The sequence below is a fragment of the Haemaphysalis longicornis genome, unplaced genomic scaffold (assembly GCF_048455015.1).
Source record: "Haemaphysalis longicornis isolate Haplotype H1 unplaced genomic scaffold, Haemaphysalis longicornis Haplotype H1 scaffold_10, whole genome shotgun sequence".
Taxonomy (NCBI): domain Eukaryota; kingdom Metazoa; phylum Arthropoda; class Arachnida; order Ixodida; family Ixodidae; genus Haemaphysalis; species Haemaphysalis longicornis.
Window position 1 is genome coordinate 54547314 of NW_027526204.1, and position 22812 is coordinate 54570125.

Below are 22812 nucleotides of genomic sequence, written 5' to 3' on the forward strand. Positions count from 1 at the left end.
TCCTCTATTTCCTTGCGGAAGACACCGTTGCATAGCAGACGACGCCGAGAGCCCTCTCAAACACCTCAGCTCGAAACAAACGTACGCATTAACATTGCAATCAAAACAGAGTGGAGCGTGGCGCCCTCATTATAAACGAGTTCTTCAATCATTTCAACCAGATAGGGCTGGCATCCTTTGTGTACAGGTTGGTTCGAGCAACGTCTCCGCGTGAACGTGTATATAGTCAGTGTAGTTCAGAAAATTAGCTTATGATAGACGGATTAACCATGGCTAGAATCGTGTCCTCAGTGGCTGTGAAGACGCGTCGTGAGATACCGCTAACACATCTAACCATGGCTAGAATCGTGTCCTCAGTGGCTGTGAAGACGCGTCGTGAGATACCGCTAACACATCGATGTGTGCCTCACAGGAGTTAATGAAAATATCTGTCCGCCTTCTCACGTCGATGGAGGTGGTTGTGTCTGGCGTCCAGCGACGACCTGTGTTTTTCCTACTGACGGCTACCCATCGGCCACAGTTGCCTTTAGTTTGAGTGGAGTGACGTGTATATCTTTTGCATCTCCTGAATCCCGGGGTATTCGCTGTGGTGAAACAGCGGTTGATCACGCCTCGAACTACCTTTGGTGGAATACCCATTTCAGGTAACGTTACTCGACACGCAATCCTAACACCAAACTCGTGTTACGTGAAGTCCACTTTGTGAATACCGCCGCGAGAGCTACGCTGGAATGAATCCAGAACCGCACCGCTAAATGATACGTGGCAATACACGCGAAGTACAGCGGTCGAATTCTTTAATACTATCGTGTGAGTCGGCGCCCTCGAGGGCAGGTCACATGCGCGAACGATTCCGCTAGTGCAACCGTCGTCTGCTATGCTGTTCCCGCAAGCACGACACAGCCCCATTTCGCTCGTAATCAACCGCCTGTTTTCATTGGCGTGAACAAGGTGCACGCGAAGTCGCAGTCACCGTTGCCAGGCAGTGCAAATAGTCGGCTGATTGCGAGCGTAAAGGGGTTGTGTTCGACCTGCGGGCACAGCCTTATAGGCGACGGTTCGCGCTGGCGGAATCGTTCGGTTCGGCGCATGCGACCCACCGTTGCTCGTTTAGCCGCATTCTACAATGATCAACCGGTGAGCCACGCGCAGGCCAACGCTCACACGATGTTAAAAAAATTCGCCGGCTGTGCAGCCACTAGCTTTAGCTTACGGGCGTAAAACTAACCACAGCGCTGTTTGCTTGCGCGGCGCCCCCCATCGAGCCTGCGTGCAGGTGCCTTTGGAATAGCCAAAGAATGCTTTGCATTGAAAAAGTGGCCATACGTATATTTCAAGAGAGGAGAATGTGGCTTGAAAACTCCATGTTGTCTACTTTGACACTGCAATCTTTGTGATCGGATGTCGTTGCATGTGTTTGTGCTCATTTTAATGATGAAGCTTGCGATAAAGCTGTAAATAGAAAACTGATAAAGCTCTGTTTGTATGAAGTGGTAAGCCTGTAAATACAATTAGAACTCACATAATATAGCTTGATGCAAATTAACAGAGTAAATCTGTTTTAAACAGCTTAAAAAACCCAGGGAGAAGCTTAAAATGGCAAGAAGTCCCTGAGGCGCGCAGACTGACACCTCCTCCAGTACGGTCTAATGCAGAAGGGAATGAAGGATACATGAATAGACCATAACCCGTTTCGCATAGCAAGGATGCTTCTCTCTTCAGACGTTTATCTGATTGAAAAAGCTACTCCCGTGGCTTGCTGTTTTTTTCGGAGAAGTAAAACTAGAAATCGTCTTATTAGTGGTACTCTTGGCGTCTCGAGTAATTTTGTGAGTTTTCAACCGTGTTTCTGTCTTTCTCTTCCAGGAGACCCAAATCCAATAGCAGGCATTCTATGTTCAACTTGATTGATGCCTAAGAGCTGTGTCATGGCAACGTCAACATATGCAGCCTCTGGCCGAAATGTATCCTGCAGCCAAAATACACAGGCAGCCATTACTACCAGTGCCATAGGTACCTTCCCTATTTTGTTTAACTGCTGGTTATATGTTCTGCTCACTGAATTTTTTTATCAGGTACGCAGTGCGCTCCTATGGTGTTCATCAATCGAAGCTCCCAAACAGGCGAGGAATTTTCAGGTTTGGATCCTGCATTTTTTTTCTCTTATATAAGCACTTCAGTAATGAGCAGTCAATAGGGTGGAAGTAATAATTTCTATTGTAGCATTCATTTTAAGTAATATTTTGTGTGATTGGTAATTTTGATATGGTGATAATAGGAAGCCGTGGTGGTTTTTTACTTCTAAAATTTTGAGCACACCAAGCATTCCACCACTATGTACTATGGGAAAAAGAATTTGTTAGTAAGCACCTCAATACTGTAGGGGCAAAGCTGTTATGCTATTTTGCAGTGGCTGCATCTGCTATGAAAATCCAAAATTTGTCGTGCTGTTTCAGCACGACCAATTGAGTAATTCTGGGCGTTCTAAATTTGGTTGTAGATATCTACCGACCCGTCTCATAGCCTAGGGGCAGTCTTTCTTCACTTCTCGGTCACTGTATTGCCTTATTATTCCAGTATAGAACTTTTCGTAAACATGCTATCTATACACCAGAATTCTTCGGTGTTCTCAGGACAGTGCCATTTTTCTGCGATCGGTGCGTCACCTTGCGGGCACTTTCTGGGGGACTGTGGAAAGTGCAGCCGCAGCCATAGGACTGCGCATCGTTGGGCTTATATTCGGGCACCTAGCCTGGCTTGAAAATTGGTCAGCACCATTTATTTGATGTGTCAGCACGCTACAGTGAACCATTTCACCGGAGAGCCATCCAAGCTGAGCGAGAACTAATTGTGTACAAGGTTAGCCTATACTGTACACTGCTCACGAAGGCAGCGTACTGTGCATTGTTCTTGCCAAAATCATGGGTGTGAGGCTGTTTTGCCGTGCAGGAGTTTTGTAGCCTGTCAGTGAAGCTGACTTTGCCGTACCAGAAGAATTAGCTGTGGGCTCACCTTCCTTATGTAGCCACATTCCAACACAATTTAAAGGGGCCTTGCCGACAGAATGCAAGTTTGCTTTATTCGATAGATTTCGTGTTTTATAGTCCCCCCCACGCTTGTCCGGAAGCACACGATGCTTCCTGAGACATGCTTCCTGACTAAGCAAACTGAGACATTTATTAAGGTAAGTAAAAATTTTGATTCTCCCGCCAAAACATGTGTTTTCGTGACGTCTGCAATTACACCACAAGAACAGGTCTTCAAGCGAAACCTAGTGCACCATTAGCTTTGGCAGCCGACTGCTGAGCCTTGTTTACCGTCAGTCCTCCTCAATGGAGCCACCATTACACGCCAGGCCGTTTTCTCCCTATGCTTTGTTTTTGAACATATTCACCTGCCTTGTTTTTGTTAAGGTAGAAAATAATTGTTTCGTGAAACATAGTGTTCACTTGACAAATATGGTCTCGTATCACACTATTGCTTAGGCCAATCGGCCGGTGTCGTCTGAGGCAACCCCAAAGTGCCGTACTGTTGTGCAGCTAAAACAAGTATGTGTGCAGCACCAACAGCAGTACGCCTCGCTACTTCTATGTCGTAACTGCCACTGTTTACCCCATTATTCTAACTGCTATAAAAAGAATGTGCTCTAAATAAGGGGCCAGGCAGACGAAACACAAGTTTGGTTCATTCAAAAGATTGTCTCGTTCGAATCATACTGATACCACTTGTAATGCACACTTCGCTCAGACAAGCTATATAATTAGTAAAGAAGGGAATGACCATGCAACCCACTAGCTGATTTACCTTAATAGAACCTATGTGGTCATATGCCAAGCTGTGCGATTGATAGGCAGGCAAAAGCAAACGCAAAGAAGGCAGGGCTTATAAACTTGCGGAACGAGGTATTTGCATTTAAATGTAGTAATGCACATTCATTTCACAGCAGTAAGAATGGTGGCGTAAACAATGTAATTACGAAAATGCACGTAAACATGGAAGTACCGATGTGTACTGCTGTTGGTACTTGTTCGGTAAGCTGATCAAGCCTGCCTAATTTGCCTTTGCTTTCGCCGGCCTCAGCCAATCGCAGAGCTTGGAATATGACATCATAGGTTCTGTTGCAGGAAACGAGCTAGTGGGTCACATGGCCATTCTCTTTCTTCCTAATTATACAGATTATTTGAGTGAAGTTAGTGTTAAAAGTAGCGTCAGTGTTATTCTAATGAGGCAATCGCAGTCTTTTGAAAGATTCAAGCTTGCATTTTGTCTTCATGGTCCTTTTAAGGTACGCATGACATGGTGCCTAGAAAGTGTGCTCTAAACAGGCATAGCTGCTTACTCCCATACCCTAGTTCTTTTGTTTTTCTTCCCTTTCCTTTTGCAGTTTAATGACACACTTCTGGTGAGACTGATGATTTTGAAATATTGTGAGAAAGGTGTGTTTTGGGTGTGGGACAGAGGCAGCAATCGCAAGTCACGCACTTATTTTACTCAGACTTCCCAGCAGCTGGCATTTTTACCTGCCTTTTGGAGGTGCCCTTGAATCTTTTATTATGTGGAGAGGTTACATTCAGAGCTCTGTGTGCAATCTGTGTTTCCCAAAGAACTGTGCTGCTGGCTGCCCAAGTAACGAGGTCACAAGCTCAGCTAATACAGTTGCCTCCTGATAATTCGAAGTCACTCGATGGGAATGGTCGGCTAGTGACGAAAGTGACATTGACGACGACGTCAAAACTGAGCCACCAACCGCTGGCTGCTGATGTAGCTGCAGCCCGTGTTTTTGCGTAGTGGATTTTTACTGCAGAAAACAATGCACAAGAATCACTCAGAGGCATTTGCAGTCTGCAGAATTCACTTTCCGCAGCAAGGTTGTGCAAGCAAAAGCAGGCGGCAAAGGCTGACTTTTCTTAAGGAGTGAGCTTTCAAAATTACAAAATGTGTTTTTTTTGTTATTTCTGGTTAATTTGAAGTTTGTTTCATTCAGAGTTTTGTGAAGTCTCCGTGAACTTGGTATTAATGGGACCAACAATTCTATGCAAATGGTGCCGTCCTTCATGATGATGCAACTTGAAACAAGTTAAACATGTTTCCTTGCGAGAGAAGCTTTGGTGTGGGTCACAGTGGCTCACATAAAGGATGTTGCTTAAGTGTTACGTGTGCTGGGTAGGATAACAGGAATCATAGGAGACAAAAGATCTTGTGAAAGTTTGTGAGGCGAAGTTGGACTTGAAACTATCAGTCTAGGAATATTACACTTTTTGTCGTATTCAAAGTTTTGAGCTACGTATTGTATTGTTTTCAGTTGGTGTTGCTTGCCTCCTAACTCACAGCGTATGCTGGCCTGTCAGCTTTCATGTTTTGTACCCGGTTGAGAAGAACCAGACTCAGTGTTAGGTCACATGCAGTGCACTGTCTCACCAATCTCAGACACTTCACATGTTATTCATAATTTTTTTACAATTTATGCGTTACCATCCCTCATTCTTGTGATGATCTAGTGGCCTTTTATGTGTATTCCGTGTGAATACAGGAATGCACAGGTAACAGTGGGAGGGGTTCCCATTGCCTTTCTGGAAACTGTTTGTGAGTTTTGTTGAGCCTGCGTGCTTGTGAAGTATTCGCGTCCTAGTTAATACATTTGTGCTGCCCTGTATGCCACTAGCAGTTGCGAGCTTTATAAAACTGCACCAGCTTCATCTCACAAAATGAAAAAAGGAGATGTGCGACCGTAATCAAAAGAGAATTTATAGAGTGCAGCTAAATTATAAAGATGACCTGATTTAAAGTGGTACTTAAACCCCATAAAGCTTTTTGCCGGGATAGTTGGTATGGCACACAGGCGGATTGTTCAGGAACTTGTTGCAGAGACAGAGAAGGCAAAGATACCGTATTTTCCGGCCTATAAGTCGCACTTCCCTCGAAACGACTTTTTCGGGTGAAAAAAAAAGAAACGTATATAAGTCGCACCGCTGTATAAGCCGCACCGGTGTACAAAACGCACTTGTTAATGAAGTAAAGTCATACAGGATCAGTTCGTTAAAAAGTGCGGCAAAAGTATATGGTTGTGGCGGCCGCCGCCTGTGAACGCATCCCCCGCTAAGTAGTGCTAGACACATGCATCTACCGTCCAAAGTCTGGACAGAACTTCTCAAAAATGGTTTACTGATACACGCAGATGGCATGTGCTTACAGATGGCGTTTAGGCAAAACCATCAAAGCCTTGTTCCTCTGACTCGCTAATAATAATTCATTCATTTAGACCAAGCTGTGTCTGTTATTGTGCGCTGACATCACGTGGCACACAGGCACCTTTTCGAACGTGGACCAGGAACTGCCGCCACGCACCGGAGTTATTCCATACATCAGTCGCACTGGTGGATAACACGCGCGAAAGAAAATTTCAAAAAAAAAACGGTGACTCGTACACCGGAAAATACAGCAGACCTGGATGTAAAGGCGCAAAATTAGTGTTTACCGTGATAGCAGTATGTGATGGAAAAGTGACTTTGGTGTAAAAGTAGTATTTACCGTGTGGCTGCAATGCAGCAATGTACCGTTCAAATGCATTTTTGTAGGACAAACAGTGTAACAGTGGGTCCTTCGGGCATTTCACTGTATTCGTTAGGTTTGATTATGGTTTCTATTCAAGGCCAGCATTTGTTGTCAACAGCCGTGCTTTTGCAGAGTTAACACTGCATGAGGAATAATTGCTCCATTAATAAAGCTTTACTGAAGCATTTAACGATATATTCGTTTAACTGGTAGGTAAAATATAAGTACATTCATGTATAGCACCTGTCCGAGAGCCTGTATAACACCCATTGTCCTTAGCTCCCTTTACATTTGATTTTGTTTTACCCGCTGCGGTGGCTCAGTGGCTAAGGCGTTGTGCTGCAACGCACGAGGACGCGGGTTCGATTCCCGGTCGTCGCGGCTGCTTTTCTGATAGAGGCAGAAAGCAAAAACACCCGTGTGTACGAGATTTCGCCGCACGGTAAAGATCCCCAGGTGGTCAGAATTAATCCCGAGCCCTTCACTGCAGCACGCCTTATCGCCTCGGTTCCGTCAGCGCATTAAATGCTTGAATCAAGATCGAGACGTTTGATTTTTTTCAGTTCTGGATGTGGACAACGACCAATTTCACGCTTCAAATCAATTCCCTGTTTCAGAAAATGCTGTAGTGTTTGTGGTGGAAGCTGGTCCTCACATCTGCTGCTGCAACCTACATTCAACCTATACATGGTGAGTTGCAATGCTTACAATACTGTTGCTTGAAGAACATCAACACAGTGGAGAGCCGTGGCTTCAAGCAGCGAGTCACATTCTCAGCTGAAGGGATCTGGTTTAAAAAATGTAGTGGAGCGGCTCGTCTACAAATATAAGTAGCGTGCCAGTATATAAGTGCCAGTGGCATGAGGAACACCGGCAGCTATAAGAAATGCGCTGTAATTGAAAAATCTGGGACAAAACAGGCAGAGACGATCAAGCCATATGGGCTGCTTGCTCTGCTGCTCGACCCCTTGGTCTAGCAGCAGAGCAAGCAGCCAAGCCCATGATGATCATGCTGGGCATCCTGTGCCCTCACATCTTTCTGAGGATATACCGGTCTTTTTCGGAAATACTGCTCGGCTTCAATCCTTCACGAACCCTTGTGCTTCATTTCAGTGCCATAATGTATTATTGACTAGCCTAAATAACAAGATGTCGTTTGCAGTTGCAGTCCAGCCCATTTAACATGAACACATTTGGAAGCAAAAATCAGTTTCTCATATCCATCTTCACTATATCTCGACGTTGAAGTCAAAACAAACAGTATAAATATAAAAGGCCTAGCCACCAGCAGATGTTGCACTGCCATTATCTGATTCTGGTGTACCCCTGATGGTAACAATCTCGAAATTGTTGCGCAAAAATAAAAAATACACAGTTTTAATAGCAAATTACCGGTGCAGTTGTGCATGTCTTGTTATGAGCTCTTGCCGGTTCACACCACCTCGTCCTTCCCACCATTCATTTTCTCTACCTACCAGGAGCGTTGAAATTGCAAGTCGAAAAAAACAATATCCCTAAGCCCACGGCAAACATCATGCACTCGTTAGTTGAACGACAATGGTTGAACCCAAAGCTTTATCGTAAGAGATTTCTTGGTTGTTATCTGAATTTGAACTTTCACTCGCAGATAGTTTGGACTATGACTCATTGAGCTTTGAGCTTGACTTGCATGCAGTTGGACTTAATTGCTGCGTCTTTGACTTCGACACTTCGCCATTTGATTTCACACAAATAACTTTCACGTTCAGCCATCGTCATCGTTAGATAGAGGTGTGCACATCTTTTCTGCTTAATTTGACACATTCATGCATCTATCTCCAAATCAGAATTGCTTCAACTGTTCTGGAGTGGCACAATTGGATGGACTTTGTCCGTAAACGCGAGAGACCAAGGTTCGATTGCAACTATGGGAAGAATTTTTTATTCACTGCACACATGATCATCACCATTGGCAGAGAAATTTGGCTTCTGCAGCACGTTTTCTGTGGGCAACATATGACATCAGTGAATAGCTGATGAATGCTTCACTTTAAAGGGGCCCTAAACAGGGTTCTAAAAGTTGCGATTTACGTGTGCAATCGCTTAAGTACTATCCAGAGAACATCTTGCTGCAAAAATGGTTCAAAAGCGTCGAGTATTAGCCAAGTTATCGTTCATTAAAAAGAACCAGCAATAATGGCTGGAGTTCTTACCCTTTCATCGTGCCTCTGGAGCACTGTGGAAGCTGTGACGTCACTGACCAGGCGCAAAGCCACCAAGATAAACAGGGCAACGTTCGGGATGCGCGCAGCCTTTGCTCGGCGCTACGTCACAATTTTTTTTTTGGTACCTGACATGCAGACTCCTACAGCTGTCGAGCAGCATTTGTAGGAGGAGCCTGCATAAAAGGACGCAGTAGTTGTAGGAGGAGGTAGTTGTAGGAGCGGACAGATCGGCCCGCTTGAAATACCTGGCGGCCGTGCTCCTCGCGTCAGTCGTGGTTGCATCGGCACGTCAGTTTTAGAATAGGGGAAACAAGCATTTTAAGGCCAGATAAGGGGTCCCAAGAACAATTTGCTGGCTCATGCTTTACACCAATTATTAGAGACACGCTAGCGTTTCCGCGTACAGCACTGTCGTGGCGAACAGTACCTTTTGAGGCCCAGACGCTCAGAAAAGGCTTAGCATAGCTGCACTTATAGGCACCGGACAGCGGCCAGAGGGCGACACGGAGCCCGCGACACCCAGCGCCCCCTTTGGCAGATATGCGCAACACTGGGTCGGTCCCCGCAAGCTGGTATGCTGCTGGCCCGGGGGCGCTCTCCTTTTTGCAGCGCAGATGAAGCATATTAGACGCCCCTTTTGGGCTTAAAACGAAGCAAGAGATTGTAAAGTAATCCTGCGACATAGTGCATGTGAATGAAGAAGGACTTATTCGGTTGAACTCGTATAGGAAGGCTATAGAGACTGCATAGGCGTGATGCCCAGAAGAGAAACGCTTCTACAGCCTGCCTGCGGGGCAAACCTTTCTCAAGATCAGCATGTTTCGCTTCAAAAGTAAACGTAATTTATATTGTTTAATCCACAAAAGAGGAGGCTTTGTCTGCAAATATATTAGACGTTGCACGATGTTTTCGCGCGGGGTATTCCATCCATGTGAGTGCACTTGCATGCGACTGCAGAACCACTAAGTGGACCACATGGGAGTTACATATAGGTCTTTGATCCGAATGTGATGCTCCATACATGTACCAGTATGAAATTCACGTCTGTTGGGTTATAGTGAAAGTGCGGACGCTAATAAGCGCCCGCTTTGCCGAGAAACTTGTGGGCTTCCAGTTGTAGCCCAGTACGCTAGTTGCATACATGTAATCACACCCCGAAAAAAGAAACTCATCACGAGAAGGCTATCCCAAGAAATTTCTTTGGGCAGGGATGGGATGGTGAGAGGGGTAAGCTGGACATCTAGTAGGCGTATTGGAATAAATTACGAAATATTCATAATTGGGTTTTTTTTTCTCCCCACGCCAATGCATGTTCGGCAGGAGACCTCTTTTAGTAAGGCATAGTAGCGCTTTTATTACCGTCAACACCTGTGCAACAAAAGTCACGGGAGAAAAATTTAGTTCCCTGAGTACACTCCTCACTGGTCCAGAGTGACCGCAATAACAACGGATGGGATAAATAAAGTTTGTCCTCCTCCTCCTGCTCCTCCCTGAACACGAAACTTTTTTTCCTGTGTACATATTGTTCCAACTTTTATTGCGGCACGTCTTAGCTCCATTTTTCTTTCCTTTTCAGTGGCTTAGACAACAATGTCATTGTTTCTTTTGCAAGAAGAGCCGGCGATTCTATGCTATCTAAAAGCTCGCGAAACATTTGGGAACGTTAATGCCTATATGTGTCCGCGCCCCATATGTAATTATATGTATTTAATACGGTGGTATAAGCACGCGGAATATTAGATGAAGCAAAGTAGAACCGCTGGTTGATAAAACTACAATGCTATAATTGTGCTTGGGGGCCCTCTTTGTTACCAATTTTAAGGCGCACTTATGTGTATTGACCACCTGCTAACCAGTCTACTAACAAGCTGATCCTACACCACAGCAGCATGTAGTCCGCTCGCTTAATGTGGGCCTTTCAAGATTTAGTAACCATGCTTGGTATCTGCGAAAAAAAAACGGCGAATAAGAATCCGCGGGAGAATACAAAGCCTTGAACACATGCTTCCCATTTGTGTTAGCCTACGGCTCGGTAGCGAGGCGACAGCATTTTATCAGCGCCCCGTTTTATTTAAAGGCTTCCCCCGACTATATAACACTTTGCATGACTTTGTTGCACTATGTAGTACATATACGCGCAAGTAGCCTTATAACACACGTTTTTTGGAGAGTTGCGTTTACTGGCAGTGAAGGCGGTCGGCGCGGCGGGACCGACTCAGAGTTGCGCGTGTCTGTCGCGGCTTGCACTGCGCTCGCGCGGCAAACTTTACTGTCCGGAGCCTATACACTCACTGCTTTGCGAAGCCGCGCTGACAACGATCGCCACTGCAATCTTTCACTGCAGTCACCCCCTCTCATGTATTTATAAACTGATTTTCAGCAATAGGGACGGGGCGGCTGTTGTGTGGCACAACCGTCACTTCAGCGAACAGCGCCGCCCGTGGCAAACTGCTCATCAGTGGAATGCCGGTGGCTTTCTGTTGTTCTGCTGCGGTGCAGCTTGCAAAGAGTAGATGAGCACAAGGACATTTTTTCAGATCGATAAATCTTGAAAGCAGAGGCGGCCTTTACGAGCCATGCCATGTGTGTGATTTACGCCCATACTTAGCAGTTACAAATAGCACACGACGCTCACTGCATGAAGCTCAAAGTCATGCTGGAAGTGCAAGTCCTTTCCTTCGTGAAAATTTTTTATGCCTACATGCAATTTGGCGCATCGAGGAATATATTGCAACTAAATGCTCCTACAAAGTTGGTGTGTGCAGCCAATCCGGGAATGCTACGGCGCTCGCCTTTGGCATCTGATGACGAAATGGCATCGTGCACAACCGAAAAACAAAGTTCGAGGATGCCTTCCAACATTTACCCCGAAACATAAATTTTGATGGACGACGCTCCGTAACTTCATTAACTACAGTTGAAACGTGTTTAATTTCACAGAAATGCGCTTACTACAATAATCGGGAATCATTTAGAGAATGAATACCTCATGATAGTAGAACGTTTTTGCTTGTCGTTGAAAAGCATTACTTTATAAGAATGGTTGCTGGGTATTTGGCTAATGGTTTTTCAAAAACCAATTCCTGCGTGGGCGAAGGACAAGAGACAGGAGAGTGCCAGAAACCAGCCCTCAGTTTCGCAACTGAATGCTGCAGTCATGGTTTAAAAGCTGCCACCTACGCTTGAGAAATCATGCACTTCTCCCTATAACGACGATGACGCTTCATCGTAAAGCTTTTGCGTGTAGGTTTCCTTGGTTGCCTTCTGGATCTAAACGTTTAATAGTTGAGCTTTGAATTTGGCCAGCACGCAGTTTGGGCTTTTGATCGCAGCGTCTGACTTTGACCCTTTCCTATTCTATTTCGCACGAACAATGCTTCACGTTCAACCACAGCTGGATGATTTTGCTGTTGAATTTTGCACTTCCGTGACCCCTCTCCATATCCTAACTGCTTCAAGCGTTTCGGAAATGCGTCTGTGCTGGTGGACTCGAGCTGATGCACTCCTATTTTAGGCACCTAGTCATGCGTTTTTGGTATCTTCAGAAGGCATTACACGTTTTTTGAGGTACTCGGCAAAGAATACTTCAGCATTAAAAAACACAGGCTGATGTTACCATTGCCACATTTTTTTTAACTATTGGTGCCAGCCTTTATAGGCACACAGGTGTTAAAATGGGAAGGGGTGGGGTGATGGTTTGGAGCTTGGGCTGCTGGGTGGTTGAATTACTTTGGCTCTTGATAAAATGGCCACTACAAAAGTGGGAGTTCCAGCTGGGCTCGCAGGCTCCCATGCTGTGACTCAGGGCCGTAGGCAGCATTTTTTTAAGAGGGTTTGAGTTAAGGGAATGGCTGACTTTTGCCAAAAGGAACAGAAGTCTGGAGTACGTGCTGCCCAGAAAAAAATTCACAGGGGGTTTGAACTCCAGCCCCTCTGCGCCCCCGTTTGGCTAGATCCCTGCTGTCAGTCATGAACGCTGAGGGCACAAAGCTGACGATTACAAAAAGGAATTGTCAACTGCTGCAATGTTTCCATGGCCACATGGCAATAGATTTCGTACGTAAGTGCCTTTCTCTCCAAAGCATAGGTATCCCACTGTTAAGGCTGGCGTGGAAACCGTAGTCATTTAAACCAGGTAAGGTAATTTAAAGTAGTATAAATGAATATAATAATATTTTTATTCCTACTCAGATCACGCAGAGGCAGCCGCAGGCCACTGCTAGAAGCGCTCATGTCAATGTAGCCCATTACCCCCTTTAGAAGCGTCCAATAAGTTTATGTAGCCGTTAGAGCATTTAGGGAGAAATGAATAGTCATAATACTCGTTTTTTTCATACTCAGATCGTCAAGCAATCGCCAAGCATAGATCGCTGCAAAAAGAGCTCATGCCATTACCACCCATAGCCAACTTTGGAAACGTCTGACAAGTTTACTTAGCTGTTATTGCATCTAAGAACCCAATGCATCTGTCTAGACTTCGCTCCCCACGCATATTCGCTCACAACCCCACTAAAACATTTCAGGCACCAAAGCAAACACAGCAAAAACAACGAAAGGCGGTGTAGTTTAATGCACCGGCTAATTTCACTAACTAGGGGAGCGCCGAGTGGTGGCGCCACCCATCCAGCTGCCCGGTCCCTTTAGTCCCGCTTTGGCGTTTTTCGCTTTTTAGCTGCTGCAGTGTATGCCGAATCGGCCATACACCACAGAAGGGGCTTCTTGCATGACCGTGCTGGCAGATGCTTGCCATGGTTGCACTTGTAGTGGCATTTCCGACATCAGGGAAAAACACAGGAAGTGTTTTTCAGCGTTATTCATACCTTGTAAATGATGCGCTATATCTACAAACTCCAGCAACCTCGTGTGACGGATAGCAATGATTTACATTTGTCCCTACTGAAATACGACGTGCCGCCGGTGCCAGAGCGCCACTTGCCGGAACGGCACCCGCACTTCCCCCAGAGCCGGATACGCTGATTGGCTACAGCATTTAAAGGGGCCCACCAATAGCGGTGCCGTACTATTCGGTGCTCGTGCAATCAAAGAGGCTACGTCAGAGCATTCTGCCACGTCAGAGCACGGAAGTATGGCGGTGAGGAAGTAGCAGGTAAACAAGAAAAGAAAGAGGATCTTTTTTGCGTGTTTGTGCGGCCCATTCTTTATGAAGAGGTGTAATATTTGGTATGCGTTGGCGTGAAAGAGTACTCTAGTGATAGTGCGATTGAAATGGCTACCTTCGAAAGCCTATTTAGGGCCCCTTTAAAAAACACTAGCAGAAAGCAGTGGGGCAGGAGTGAGCCCACCATGCCAAGGTGGCCTAATCACAGACCGCCAGACTTCGTGTTGTCTTTCTTTCCGGTGCGCATTGACGAGGTTAGCTGCACTGCACACTGCGAGTTTATTTTCTTATGCTCGACCAGTTTGTATGTACTGTAATGGCAGGCATGGGGTCACTGACATGTTTGCATCAGGCATTTATTGCTTAACAATCCGTTGATCCACAACTGCACACCATGAGGCAGAGACATCTTCGGAAATCCGGCCTCCAATTTATCCAAATGAGCAAAGTCGTCTTGTACTAGAACAGCACCAACAAAGTACCACCACAGCGTACCAGTCACATCCAGCGCCATTCTAGTAAGCACTGCTGCTGGTCTCGCTCACCCATCATCGTCGCTGTCACTCTCGCTAGCATTCTCACTGGCTGTGACTGTCTGCAGCACTTGGGATTGCGAATGCTTTGTCTCTTGTGTGTTCCGTGGAACTGTCATTGTCCCTCGTGGAAAATTCGACAAAGGCAACACCGATTGGGACGAGTCCTTCCTGCGCCAGTGGCACACAAAGCTTGACGGCAGGTTTCACATCCTCGGCAACTGATGCAACCATGGAATCGGCATCCCTGCCGTCCTGTCCCAACAGAAGCATGTGCCTTTTAAGCAGGGGGTGATGGTCTCGGGCTTAACATCCCTCCATGAGCCTTTGGTTGAAAACCAGTGTAAATGTCAATGAGCGGGCCAGTGACAGTAGTGCACCTTCAAATTCGTGATAACCCTCTGGTCTATCAACAGAAATTTGGCCATAGTGTTTAGAGACGGAGTACCTCTACGGTGTGTAAAAGTGGATCAAAGGGGGTGGGGCACTGCAATTATCCCGCAGTGGCAGCACCTGTTTTCACGAAAGCATGGCCAGGTAGGAAGCAGTCAGCCACTTCCATGAGCTGTCCCCATCATCGAGGCTTTGTTGTGTGAGTGCATGTCACAGGAAAAAAGCGGGTAGCTGCAAGCCACGTGGTTTTTGGGCAGAAGGCACTGCTTATTCGTGGTGTCCATGTTGTAACACACAGGGAGCGTGACATGCTCCTTACTTGGTTTGTATCCAACGCACCTATATCCTTGGATGCGTGAGTCTTGGCTGGCAGCAGCTGGTAAAAAAGCCTTGTCTAATCAGCATTTTTATGTGGTGATCAGCGTGCATAGATCTGGTCAAGGTAATTGTGAAGCCAAGTCTGGAGCAACACATCGTCAACGGACACGGCCTCCCTGACAATGTGTTTGCACGTAATGATGTGCCGATCTCTGTGATGTTCTAGCCAGCCATTGCCAGGTTTGAATTTGTCATGCCCCAGGACAAAGGCGAAGTTCTGACTTTTTTTTTTAAATATAATGGGGCCACTCATGGAACACGCTTTTCACAAATGTCAACAAACCTGCTCCCAAGTCCCCGTACAAAGGCTTGTGGATGCTCTTCCGATCTGCACTAGTGGCCAGTATTATCATTCAGGACTACATCACTCTTATCCTTGTCTTGGTGATTGTCAACAGCATCAATATTTGGGTGATCTCAAACTTCATTATACCCGCCGCGGTGGCTCAGTGGCTAAGGCGTTGCGCTGCTGAGCACGAGGTCGCGGGTTCGATTCCCGGTCGCGGCGGCCGCTTTTCTGATGGAGGCGAAAAGCAAAATCGCCCGTGTGTACGAGATTTCGGCGCACGATAAAGATCCCCAGGTGGTCAAAATTAATCCGGAGCCCTCCACTACGGCGCGCCTCATCGCCTGCGTTGCGTCGGCGCGTTAAACCCCTCAATCAATCAATCGAACTTCATTATGTTATGCTGGCCTTCGTCAATAATGGCGCGTTTTACGTTTGAAACAGCTTTTCTTTTCGCAGTCTATGTGCTGGCGCTCGTGTTGATTGTTCATCAGGGGAGCACTACGGTAGCTTAGTTGAGGAGCTCGCAAATGGGGAAGGCAAGAGTGGCCATTGAAACTAGAACCAGTGGTGAAGGCTATGATTGGGTAACGGTGTTGCTTGAAGAAACCCAGTGATAGAGAGGCCTGCCCTTAGGAGCAACACTGGGTGCATGCCTTGTAGTGTAGCATCTCGCTTCCCCACAGTTCGAACATGGTGACTGGCGCGAGTTTCTCTCCTGTATACGCTCGCTCATGATGCAGTCTGCATGCGGCAGGTCTGAAGGTCTGATTTATCTCTGGTTATATCACTCATGTCTAGCTTTTATCGGCTATTTTACAAAGAATTTGTTGCATTTTTGGCAAAGTTTGTTCACTATATCCATGTTTGCCCCCCAAGTTTTTTTTATTAAAAGTGGACAAAAATTTCATTGCAAAATTGAATATGTTTCTTCATTTTCGCCGGGATTTTGTTAAAACCGGGTTAACTATAGTGGGCTATAATGTTGTGCAACATAAGGAGCCATGAACACAAATTGCAACTTTAGTTCATTGAAAAGATTGCCTACACCACTTTTAGCGCAAACTTCACTAAATATAACCAGAAAAATGGAGAATAACGATGAGACTGACTAGTGACTTTTCCTCACTGAACCTAATGCGTATTATGAGTAGTTTGTTGCGATTGGCCGATACTAACAAAGTCCAATTCAAATAGACAGGCATTAGAAGCTGACAGAATAAGCTGTTTTTCATTTAAATTTAATGTGCATTCTTTTGATAGCAGTAAGAATTGTGCGGTAAACGATAAACGTTGTGAACAAACAAGTAAACATAGAAGCAATTAGTGTGGCATTACGCCGGCTGATGTTACGTAACACAACCATTGGTCATATTGGGCTTTTTTTGACACGACACTGGCCAAATAACGTAAGCGACACCACCACTTACATGATCCTGGTTGTCAGTTCAAACCCACTGTGTCACAAAATTATTGTTGACTAATAAACTACGGCAGATTGGTCAGAACCAGAGTCTAAACAGCAGCCCGGCACCCTCTTTGACACGAAACCCAAACACCAAGCTTCTCAAGTGGAAGTAATCACACAGCAAATGCAGTTGCAGGTTATTTTTCTGCATTAGCGCATTCTGGGTATATCCTATAAAAGGTGTCTACAAGGACATCTTGACTGGCTAAAATATTTTGAGTGTGCAGCTAATATCATCGTGGGGACATGCAAGCAAAAGCTTCAAAATTTGCACTTTGTGCCCAAAAACATTGCGAGGACCAGTTTGAAAACTGCTGAGGAAAGTTGCCAATTTGGGATGGCTTTTGTGAACAAGTACAGGACACTTTTGATGGAATTACGCACTGACACTGTGCCTGAAGTCGCCTGGAATGGCACATTCAAAAGCCAAATGAAGGCAATACTACGTTAGTGTTCAACATGGCCCATCGTATTGTGGCAGCAGCCAAGCACCTGTGCTACCTGTTTATTGGCTCTAAAGAATAGCTGTGCCAGCCCTAGATCGGAGCCTACGCTGTATAGTGCATGAATTTATGAACAGGGCCTCTGTCAAAGAGTGAGCAATGCAAAAGCAGTGCAGTTATTATGACCAGTCGGCCATCTAAGCTCTAGGCCCATCACAAGATCTATTGTTTGCCTTCTATGACGACAAAAGCTTTGCAATCGTTTTTCATTACGATGGAGATCAGACTGAGATTGTGACCTCAGTCTGGAGAAATAAAAAATGCGGAGTAACCATGCCACAGCCAGCTGCCACCTAGGTGGCTAAAGTTGTGGAGCAGAAAATTCTACAGGCACTCTTACCCCTGAGTCCAGGCTTCTACCAATGTCTCACATGGACCACGAATGGCTCTTCATTGCGAAATTTCAGTTGTGCTGAACAGAAGTTATGTTACCTTCACCATTGCTTCTTTCACAGTACTACGTTTCCTGGCCACAAATAGACTCCCTGCATTTTCAGTAAGCTCGAATGTCTGCTGGCCACTGTGGTATTTCCGGGGCAAGCCAGGAGACAATTATTGGCAATGGCAATGGGCACTGGACATAGGTATTTGATACTGAGCCAGCGGTTTTCTGACCAGCTCAGAAAACCAGAACACATATTCGAGCAGCTTGTGCCACGTGATGACACTTGTATGAAAATGTGTCGTTAGAATTTGCAACGATCATCTTGATTGCTTTATGGCCTTCACTCCTTTGTAGTGCTCTAAAGTGTTGTTGATTGGGGTAATGAGCTCTCTTCTGAAGTACAGTGCATTGGTGAACATCCAGAAGCTGTCCATTTTTAACAAAGTGCACCAAAAAGGCACAAGCAGATATGCAGACCTTTCAACATCATTGGCAACATTAGTGTACCTCCAAGGTCATAAATGCCTATTTCTATCCATTGTACAAAACAATCTCTTTAGTAGCCGTAAGGCCACAAAAGTTTGGGGTTTGCTTCGACTTGTAGATGAAGTTGCTATGTCCAAGAGGATAATGAACATTACATGTTGTGTTATGGAGTTTCTTCCAACAAATCCTGCAGACCAGTATCAGAAACCTGCCTAAGGAAGCGTGGTGGACACTTTCAGGCAGAAAGTTCAGCTCCCGAATTGTAGTAGCTGGAGCTGTACAGTTGCAATAGCCTCTCACCTTGGCTGAGCACCTCTGGGTGTTCCTTGGTGTACACTGTTTGGTGCAGTGCCCCAGCCACATTGTTCTTCTGCTTGAACAGTAATCAGGTTTCAATGAGCAGCACCGTCACCCATCGCCATTATGGGTGCCACCTTCCAGGTGACCTTGGGCACAGAGCAGAGTGCCAAGGTTGTAACGTAGGCAGCAGCCTTGCCTACCAGATTACGGGAATGGAACCAGATTGCGGAGGTTGCGGCACCAGAAAATGTGGCTAGGGCCACAAAGCACATGTCCGGATCCCAATATAGTGGAGTCAACCTAGTGAGTCAAGGGGCACATCCTATTCTCGTCTTCGTCTCTTATCATACTAGCGCAAATTACCCGCCCTCGCTTCGTCCGGGAACTACTGTAGCTGTCTTTGACGGCAACGCTGAGGAATTTGTGTTGGAGAAGGTCTGTACTCGAGAGATTACGTGTTTTTCATTGAGGTTAACTGGAGCTATCAGTGAACAAAGCAGGAACAATATTTAATACACTTACACAACTGCGGTCATTGCACACGTTCGGCAAATCCAACTGACAAAACATGTCGCCGTTGAAGCTGAGTGGCATGTTTAACAGCCATACGGTGTGTCTCCATACAGTGTGTCTCCTCTCTTAGGTCTTTGAAAGCCTCAGGAAAAGATTCAGAGTAGGAAAGGTGGCACCTTCACAACATGTTTGGACTATCAAAAACTCACTGAGACGAGAATAAAGGACAGAAAGTTGGAAAGCGAAAGAAAAATAGGCATACTAAGAAGGCATTGTTCTTGGCACTTTGTGTTTTAGAGCTCTAAAATACTTTCAACCTATTAGATATTCCTAATCGCGCTGCTCACCTTGAGGGCAATTTGAATAATATATTGTTCGTTGCAGTATCCAAGAGATCTCACTATTCACACATCCTGCTACTTTTGCTTTATGCAAATAAGGGAATGCTAATGCATGAAAAAAATTCAGCTGGTGAGACTGCAATTTGTTCAGAGATCTACATTTTCCACCTCTTGCTGCAGAATGAGAGGCAATGTCTCTTTCATTTGGCTCAAATACTGCATTTGTACTTAAAATGATCACACTTTTCCCTGTCTACATTTACTGCTATCTGGGGGTGCACGAAACATGCTTTTACCTACTCTTTTACAGCATATAGATCTCAGCTCGCCATGCGCGTTTAATTCTTGTCCTATAACAGCCAGTATAAATCCCGTGGAGTAGCTCGAAAATGCCTTTGGCCAGGGCTAAAATGCAAAGACTGAGTAAACTGACCTATTTAGAGTGACAAGAGAAAATCAATTTTTAACCACTGTGTTGTGGTTTTGGAGGTCTTTATAAAAACGAAAGGCTAAAGCCGGAATATTTCCATGCACACAGCCACCACATCTTAACAGATTGGCTGTCCCCTTTCACTGGTCTTTGGAATGTGAATACACTAGCATTTATTGAGACTGGTGGACAACAAATGTCATTTCCCAGAGTCACCCGACGTGATCAAGAATACTGTCTGAAAGACCTATCAGATATACGCAAGTTGACTGCATGGCAAGAACTCTGTAAACTAAGCTTTTAGATGTAAAGCATCTCTTAGTCGAGGCTCTGTCGTCCGGGGTCCGGCGTCCACTCCTCCTCTCCACAACAGCTGTGATAACGCCGCTCTCTCTCCCCTCCTTCTCTCCACACCACCGGTGCGATAGCGCGCGCAATGCTCCTCTCTCCCTCCCCACACCACCTGTGCGCGCTGCTGCTCCTCTCCCCTCCTCCTCTCCACTTCAGATAACCAGGTCCGTGCCGCTGCTCCCTTCAATTGCTGCTTTCTGTCGAAACAACGCTGCGCCGTCCAATGAGCTGACAATGGACGCCAACGATTCTCGCAGTGAACTGGCTGTCACGCCTTCAACCAGCAACAACCAGTCCACTTCCAGAACTGCGAGCACATCTGAAGACGAGGCTGCGCAGAGGAGAGCTCGCGATGCAGAACGTAAACGCCAGCGTCGCGCAACGGATCCCGCGCTTCGAGAACGCGAAGCCGCTTTGCGACGGCAACGTCGTGCAGCGGATTCCTCGCTTCGAGAACGCGAAGCCGCTTTGCGACGGCAACGTCGTGCAGCGGATTCCTCGCTTCGAGAACGTGAAGCCATTTCGAGACGTCGCCGTCGAGCAGCGGATTCCTCGCTTCGAAAACGTGAAGCCGCTTTGAAACGGCAACGTCGAGCAGCGGATTCCTCGCTTCGAAAACGTGAAGCCGCTTCGAAACGGCAACGACGAGCAGTGGATCCCACACTGCGAGAAAGCGACACCGCCTCGAAACGCCAATGTTGAGCAGCACATCCCGCAAACTGCAAACTCGAGATGCTTTGCATCACCTCAGGGTTCCCACGTGGGAATATGGTGTAATTTTTTGTGCTGGTGTTTTCTTCTCCGATCTGATGTTATCGCATTATGCGAGGTAAACATGTGAATTCTAACTAGTGTTCTAGATGTGTGTCCTAACCCTCTCCACTGCAAAAACTTTAATTGATCGACTACATTTGTGGCCCACATGGTGCCTTCAGACTGCCTTTGCAATTTTCACTACCATAGGAAGACAATGGCCGGATGTTTCATTTCCAGTTGAGTTCAATATGTATATTTTTTATTTTTTCATGCTTGATTCTTGAGTGATTTTTATTCATATTCGAATATGTCCCTTTTTTCACTGACATACCATAGACTCAGTGTGCCCCTGCAGATATACATTTCTAGTCTCACTCACCGCAGTTTTATGCCTTCTTATGAATGGAGTACATATCTTTAAAATTACAACTGTATTCAGAGCACACTGAGTTCAGTAGGGTACCCAGGTAGCCCACATTTGTGGCATATGTTGTGGACACTATGCTGCTTTTTAAAATAAGAATGTGAATGTGGCAGTTCGGTCTTGCAGAAAATACTGATGCATTTTACCAAAGTTGTCTTTTTTATTTTTGGTATAAAGCTCCTCCATTGCACTGTGACTCTCAAAAGATGTGTGGATGCCTGTGTTAGTCTTCTAACTTCATTAATGCAACGCAAGCGTTTTTGTTGTTTTGCACATGAATAACGCTCTTATTTGGGGCAAACTTCTTTAGAACTTTATAAATTTTGCTAGTAAGTGAACCCTTCATGATATTTTTGCAGGTGGCTGTACATTCGAGAAGCTCGCCTTTATTTATTATACCTTGACATTTTTTTTGGAATTGGAAATGATGCAAGTTCTACAGTTATTTCACCGTAATAAAAAAGTGAAACACTGGACTTGCGATGCTATATGTGTATGTGGCGTCATGATGTGCTTTTTTTTAATTGTCAACAAATAGGGGAATTTTTTAAATAGAATGTTCAGGGAAGATCCATGCAAAAATAAATGTTACCAGCGACATTGGCCCGTTGTTGCTGTAGGAATTGTAGGTGTGTTGGGATGGACTATTCATTTCTTCGCCAGAAAACTGGTTTTTAGGTCAAGTAGTTGGCAGTCAACATGTTTTTTGGTATTTTCTTACAATTTTGGTAATTTGGTGTCTCATTCTTTGATATTAGGGGTTTTTCAAAGGAATGCAAGGAAATCCTGTTTGAAGGGAAGATTCATTCCTGCCTGTCTTGTCTACAGCAGAACCAGCAGGGTGCCCATGTCAAAGCTTGTTCCATTAAGATGCCTCACACATGTGCAGTTGGCAAGGAAGCCTTCTGTGGAAGATGAAACCTTGAAACCCACGTTAAAGTGCACACCAACGAGAAGCCCTACAAGTGTAACATATGGCAGAAAAGCTACACTAAAAGAAGCTGCCTTGTTGCTCATGAAAAATTGCATTCTGGCAAGAAGCGTTATGAATGGGGCTTGTGTCACAAAAGCTTTGCTAACAGAAGCGACCTGGTTGATCATGAAAGATCCCATTCTGGAGGAAAGCCTTACGCATGTGGCTTCTGCCAGAAAAACTTTACTTAAAGAAGAAACATGGTTGCTCACGAAAGACTGCACTTTGCCGAGAAGTCCTACATGTATAGCACCTGTCGGAAGAGCTTTTATCGAAAAGGTGACACGGTTAAACATGAAAAATCTCACTCTGGTGAGAGGCCCTATGAGTGTGGCGTTTGCCACAAATACTTCGTTCAAAAAGGCAACCTGCTTGCGCATCAAAGATTGCACTCTGGTGAGAGGCCCTACACATGTA

The 22812-nt window shown here is 45.5% G+C and overlaps 1 long non-coding RNA gene across 1 annotated transcript; it reads left to right on the top strand.

Moving 5' to 3' along the window:
* The first annotated feature begins 189 nt into the window (after positions 1 to 189).
* On the top strand, positions 190 to 22600 carry LOC144158553 (uncharacterized). Its single transcript, XR_013320121.1, has 5 exons — positions 190 to 644; positions 1867 to 2013; positions 2076 to 2138; positions 7170 to 7242; positions 20500 to 22600. It is a non-coding gene; the product is annotated as an uncharacterized LOC144158553 (long non-coding RNA).
* The last annotated feature ends 212 nt before the right edge of the window (positions 22601 to 22812 follow it).